This window comes from Triticum dicoccoides, chromosome 6A, assembly GCF_002162155.2.
Source record: "Triticum dicoccoides isolate Atlit2015 ecotype Zavitan chromosome 6A, WEW_v2.0, whole genome shotgun sequence".
In the NCBI taxonomy this organism is placed as follows: Eukaryota; Viridiplantae; Streptophyta; class Magnoliopsida; order Poales; family Poaceae; genus Triticum; species Triticum dicoccoides.
In genome coordinates this window covers 65,326,365-65,333,700 of record NC_041390.1, presented here as the reverse complement: position 1 = coordinate 65,333,700, position 7,336 = coordinate 65,326,365, and positions in this window count along the sequence as shown.

Genomic DNA, 7,336 nt, shown 5'->3' with positions numbered 1-7,336 from the left:
CGCCACTGCGCCACGCCACCTGCTCGCCTGCCTGCCTGCCCTCCCCTCCTCGCTCGATGCCCCGGACGACGCCACGCCCTCCCCCCTGCTCTCTCTCACTCTCCCTCGGTTCTTCCCTCCTCTCCCTCGCTCTCTCTCACACACGGCCGAACACCACCATCGCCGCCGTTCGCCACAGCAGCCGTCACCGGCCACCCCTCGCCCCTCCGTTGAGCTCAGGAGCTCCGCCGCGACCCCCTCTTCCTCCCCACCAAGCCAGGCCCCTCCGGAAGCCCTGCATCGCCGCCCACGTCGCCGTTCCCCTCCTCGGCCACCGGAGATCGTCGCCGTCGAATCGGGAGCTACCGGACGTCCCCGAGCCCGCTAACCATCCCTGCAGCTCCGCGGTGAGCCACTGACCCGATTCCCCCTTGCCCCGTCATCCCTAGCCTCCTGTAGCTGCCGCCCCCTTGAGCTCCGAAGCTCGCCGCCGCCGTGCCTCGTCGCCGTCGTGGCCACAGTCACCGTAGCGCCCAACGGAGCACACCCACGTCCTCACCGCACCGCGTAGAAGCCGTAGGTGCCAACCCCGCATCCCCGCAGCCGTTGTAGCCTCGACCCCGAGCTCAACCGAGCTCCGGCAGCCGCCACGGTCGTCGCCGTCGTCGGTACCGGCCACCTCAGGCGCGGCCACCACCACCGTTCGACGCGCGGAAGCAAGGGCTCTCCAACGAGCCCAAGCACGGCCTCGCCCGTGCCCTGTAGCGCGATCCCGCATCGCGCCGCCGTCTCGGGCCTCGCCCGCATCATGTCGCCGGTGGGTTTGACCCACCTTGACCACGGCAGGACCCCCCCCCCCTGTGTCCCCGACAGGTGGGCCCAGCCCTGTAGCTAATTAGGATTAGCACTAACCGAATTAGTTAAATTAACTACCCCCCCTGACACTGACCAGTGGGCCCCAGCGCCACTAATCCCTAATTAGGATTAACTTAATCCTGTTAAACCCCCCTGTCACTGACGTGTGGCCCCCACACGTCAGGTTTGACCCCAGCCAGCCGCAGTTGACCTCTGACGTCATGCTGACGTCATGCTGGCGCAATATTTATATTTCTGGATTTAAATTAAATCAGGAAATTCCAGAATATTATTTAAACTTCAAAAATTCATAACTTTTATTCTGTAACTCCAAATTAGACAAATTATATATGAAAAATGATTAGAAAAATCCAATCTATCCATCTGTACTATTCTCATGCATGATCAAACAAGTTTAATTGATGTTTTAAGCAGAACAAGGAAAATCACTTTAAAAGGCCATGTTTGAGTTTGAAATTTGAATCTTTGATTCAAATTTGTTCAAACCCTTCTGGTTCTAGTTGCATTAGCCCAACACACTCATATTGCCATGTTTCATGCATGCATCATATTGTTGCACATTGTTTGGTGATGGTTGTGTATCGGTGTCCTTTGCGACAGGTTCTGCCCCCGAGGAGTACCGTGATTACCCTAACGAAGAACCGTATCAGTGCATCGAACCATCAGGCAAGCAACCAACCATTTGATCATATCGATACAATCCCATGTTCTCGCTCCTGCTCTCTTTTACTGCATTAAGACAACGCGTTTCAAACTGCTGTGTGCTACGGTAGTTGAACCCATTTCCTCTGCATGACCTGTCATTGCCACAGTAACTAGATGAAACCCACTAGCATGTGTAGGAGTTGATTGAGCCATATGTATGTGTTGTTCCTACCTTGCTATGCCTGCTATGCTTAGAGTCGTGTCAGGTCTGGTTCATCTGGGTGATGGGCTAGAGTGAAATGTTTATGTTGGTAATGAGAGTGGTGTGGTGAACACGATTTGGTAAAGGTATCGATGAGAGGCCATGTAGGAGTACATGGTGGGTTGTTTCATTGAAGCCGACCTTAAGCACTGAGATCTGTATGTGTGATTTAAGATACAACTACTACCATGCATTGGGCCCTGAAATATGACCCCGCTCAACTTCTTATTCACCCTAGCTCTCTGTCCAGGAGTTGCAAGTAGTTTCTGGTGTTTGCAGCCTACTGGAGGCCGTGGACAGCGCTGACCGTAGGGGTGGGCTGTGATGCGGTAGGTACGTGGCACGGTGTACCGAATACCCGTTAGGTATCTCGGGAACCCTGTTCACATCGTTCGGGGCCGTATGGGAAACCCCGGCCGGACTCCCTGCGGATGGAACCTGAATAGGCGATAAACCTGGACTAGAGGCTTAAGTGTTTAGGTAGGTCGTGGTCTACACCCACGTCGGTTTTCGCTTGAAGTCTGCCGAGCACATGTCGTGTGCAGACGCTAAGTGGTGGAAACATGTATGAAGAAGTACACCCCTGCAGGGTTATCATAATCTATTCGAATAGCCGCGTCCGCGGTAAAGGACTACTTGGTTGCCTATACAGTTCATAGACAAGTAAATGGAAACTGTTAAAAGCCTCAAGATAAGTGTGAGTGCCGAGGATGGCTCTTCCGTAGGAAGACGGAGGTGGATCCTCGGTAGTGTATTGAATTGGTGAGTAGTGGACTCGTGTGCGCAAAACCATTTCAGTTGGAGTATCGTAGGATAGCCTAGCCAAGAGTCAAAGCTGGCTTGCTGCAATAACTCCACCAACCCTTCTTGATACTATGCATGTATGTAGGATCTGATGTAAGTCTTGCTGAGTACCTTTGTACTCATGTTGCTATAATCTACATTTTTACAGAAGACGCTGCAACCCCTTCTGGTGGGTTCTATGTAGACGTTGACATCAACGAGTAGGCTAAAGACCCAGGTGGTGACCCTGAGCTTGTGAAGGACCACGTAGTATAGCTAGGCTTTCCAAGCCTCTTTTATTTTACTAGTTGTCTGTACTCAGACAAGTTACTTCCGCTGCTGGTTTGTATGACTGTATGACTTGTATGTTGGGTCGTGAGACCCGTACCTTTGTGTATGTTATGTATGGCTCACTGAGCCTTAAATAAAGTACTTGTGTCGTAGAGTCATGTTGTGATGCTTCGTTGTATTTGCACATATCGAGCATATTGTGTGTATGATTGAAATGCTTGGTATGTGTGGGATCTGACTATCTAGTTGTTTATCTTTAGTAGCCTCTCTTACCGGGAAATGTCTCCTAGTGTTACCGCTGAGCCATGGTAGCTTGCTACTGCTCTGGAACACTTAGGCTGGCCGGCATGTGTCCTTCTTCGTTCCTGTGTCTGTCCCTTCGGGGAAATGTCACGCTTTGAGTACCGGAGTCATGTTAGCCCGCTACAGCCCGGTTTACCGGAGTCCTGCTAGCCCAGTGCTACAGCCCGGACCCACTTGCTGATGACCGACACGTTCGAAGCTGGGTCATGGATGCCTGTCCCTGTAAGTCTGTGCCACTTTGGGTTTACGACTAGTCATGCCAGCCCGGGCTCTTTATCATATGGATGCTAGCGACACCATCATATACGTGAGCCAAAAGGCGCAAACGGTCCCGGGCAGAGGTAAGGCGACACCCGTGGGGATACCGTGCGTGAGGCCGCAAAGTGATATGAGGTGTTACCGGCTAGATAGATGTGACATCGAGTCGGGGTCCTGACAGCGTTGGCATCAGAGCCGGACTGCCTGTAGGTTCTCCAAGCCAAACTGGTCGATGTTGAGTCTAGAAATTCTTTAGTTATATGTAGGGGAATTGTTTGTGGGTTGGAACGTAAGGCTCTTTTTACTCCTTTATCTTATGACATTCTGATCTGAGTCAGTCCATTCTTCCACCGGGGGTTAAGGAATTAGGATCTATTCTCTCTATCAGGATCACGTGTTACTAATCAGTAGTACCTTATAAGTTTGATGGATACAAGCCTAGTTCAGTTCTACTACCACATTATGTTGTTAGAATGGATTCAGAACTTTGATATGATGATGTTGAGTGTGTATGAAATCCTTTGTCAAATGTCTCAAAATCCTTCTTGGGCATTTACAGCTGTTATGCTGCCGAAATTTCGCTAGAAATTCTAATGCCTTTGCATTATGATTGTGCTTTCAGATGGCCACTCGCGACCTCAATCAAGTGGTTCGCCTGACTCGATGCCTAGATGTACCCGGCCATACTGCCAAGTTGGTCAGGGTAATGACTGAGGCTGGATACCGCTGGTATCCCGAGTACACGGTCGAAGAGCAATTCCGAGACTTTAATCAAAGCCAGTATCTCTGCACTGTCAGGATATTTCCATCTTATCCTGGATCCACCGAGCCTCTTCACTGCTCCTATGGACTCGGGGTTACTATTGAGATGGCTGTGCAGGACGCCGCCTACTCTATGATGACCATTATGCGAGTCAGATCTGGTTTATTTCGGGACTCTGATTTCCGGTATATGCCAGGATCACTTCCAGGAGCACAAGGGTATCTCCAAGCTATCTATGCTGACCCCACTCAGGAGGATTCACGGACTCGCACCACTGCTGAGATGCTCGAGGATAAGGACCGTGAAAATCGGGCCTTAAGGTTAGAGCTCTTCAATACCCGTGCTGACCACTGGGCCACTTTGACTCGGTTCGCACCGGCGGTGCAAGCTGGATATTCAGATATGCGCGATCTCTATCCTGTGAGATCTGCTCTGCCGGACGTGATGGTTTGGCGTGATGTAGGAGGCATCACCCCACCTCGCGGTCCCCGCAGGCCACCGTCTGTTGGTCCAAGACCTCATCCTAGCCCCTATGGTCCACAAGCTCCGCGAGATCGTCTGTTTCCGGATGATCATGTTGAGCTTCCAGGCTATGGAGGTGACTTCTACGAGGACTACTACGGATCGGTCTGAGTTAGTGGTAGTATCACTAGTTCGCACTAGCTGTGTCGTCTATCGTCCCGCGTGACTCGTGGGATATGACCTAGTTGTAATCTTTCCGGAGGTGTAGAAAAATAATGTATAGGAGCTTGGAATGCCTCCGATGAGATGTAATCCTCTTTTCACCGTAATAGTACTTTGTTTGGTCTTGTACTAAACCCTGTATGGTGTGTATGACGATGGAATAAAGAAGCAGTTTCTGTATCTACCATGTCATACGGATGATCATCTTGCATTTCGAGTTATACCTTACATTTTATATCCTATGTCGGAATTTCATCATCCTGACTAAATCATTGTCTTGTTTACCTAGGATGGTCAACACGCGCGCTAACCCTGCTTCTCAAGAGCAGGCCGAAGGCAGTGAAGTCAGGGATGCAAATCTGCCTCATCCTCCTTCACTAGCCGAGGTTATGATGGAAGCTGAGAGAAACAAGCGGGAGACCAACCGTTTGTTGGAGCATATTGAACAGAACACAGCACACCATCAGAGGACTAACGTGGTGTCACTCAGTGATTTTATCAAATTGCATCCACCCACGTTCCACCACTCCGTCGAGCCTCTCGACGCTGATGACTGGCTTCGCAGTATCGCTCACAAACCGCGTTCCGCGCTGGTAGCGGAGGCTGACAAGGTCACCTTTGCTGCATATCATCTTGAAGGCCCCGCCAGTCTATGGTGGGAGAATTATGGAGCTATGCGCCCAGCGGGCCATGTCACTACTTGGGCTGAATTCAGCGAGGCTTTCCGTGAACATCACATTCCGGAGGGTCTCATGGACCGTAAACGTGAGGAATTTTGCAGTTTCACCCAAGGCCGACTTTCTGTGGATGTTTACAGCAGGGAGTTTGGTAATCTCGCACGATATGCAACTGAGGAAGTGTCTACTGATGCCAAGAAGCAAGCAAGGTTCCGTAAGGGCCTTAGTCCTGAGCTTCGCCGCGACCTCCGTCTGCATGAGTGCACATCTTTTCAGAAACTTGTCAACAAAGCCATCAGTGCTGAAACTGGTCAGACTGACTATGACGCAACAGGCAAGCATGGCCGTGACATGGGTTCCTCATCCGGTGCTGGTCCTCAGAAGCGCCGCGTGTGGGTACCCAACACCGCCCTGCCACCCAGGTTCACACCGAGGCCATCCTTCCAGGCGCCTCGCCCCGTTCAACAGTCTGCACCGGCCAAGCCCTATGGGGGTCCAACCAACAATGCTCCTCCACGTACCAGTTCCGTGACTTGTTTCAAATGTGGGGAATCTGGCCACTATATGCGTGAGTGTCCCCAGACCAACCCCAACCAGTCTGCTAAAGCTGTTGGCCGTGGCAAGCCGACAGGGAAAGTGTTCCACGCCAAGCCGGTCACCGCTTCACGTGGCCATGTCAACTGTATCTCTGCCGAAGAAGCTCAAGAGGATCCCAACGTCGTTCTCGGTACGCTTCTTGTTAATTGCCACCCGACATCTGTTCTTTTCGATACAGGAGCCTCTCATTCTTTTATATCTGAAAACTATGCTCGCTTGCATAACGTCGCATTCGGTGATATGCCAACCTCTATGGTAATTCAAACTCCGGGATCCAAATGGCAAACTTCTAGAGTAAGCCATGGAAATGAAATCCAAGTCGACAGACTTGTTTTCCTCGCGTCTTTGATAGCCCTTAAATCTTCAGATATTAATATCATTTTGGGTATGGACTGGATGTCAGCTCATCAAGCCAAAATTGATTGCTTCTCTAGGACTGTTCAACTCACCCATCCTTCGGGGAAGATAGTCAATGTCTTGACCCGAATAGCCAAGCGACAATTATATTCTCTTAACGCCAGCCCTTTGCCAGACCTTGAGGATGTTCCGGTAGTCCGTGACTTCTCGGATGTCTTCCCAGAGGAATTGCCAGGTGTTCCACCTGACAGGGATGTTGAGTTCGTAATAGACCTCATTCCAGGAACCGTTCCGATTGCTAGAAGACCTTATAAGATGGCACCACTAGAACTAGCCGAGCTTAAGAAACAACTCGATGAGTCCTTGAAAAAGGGTTTCATCCGCCCTAGTTCATCTCCGTGGGCTTGCCCCGTCCTATTCGTCAAGAAGAAGGATGGTACGGACCGGATGGTTGTAGATTACCGACCTGTCAATTTGGTCACAATTAAGAACAAATATCCGCTTCCCAGGATCAACGACCTGTATGATCAGCTCGCTGGATCCTCAGTCTTCTCCAAGATGGATTTGAGGTTGGGCTACCATCAAATCAAAATCAGAAATGGGGACATTCCTAAAACGGCCTTTGTTACTCGTTATGGCCAATACGAGTACACCGTCATGTCCTTCGGTTTAACCAACGCTCCAGCCACCTTTTCTCGGTTAATGAACTCAATCTTCATGGAGTATCTGGATAAATTCGTCGTGGTTTACCTCGATGATATACTCATCTACTCCAAGAACGAGGAAGAACATGCCGAACATCTAAGGCTAGTGTTGAAGAAACTTCGAGAGCATCGCCTTTATGCCAAATTTTCTAAATGT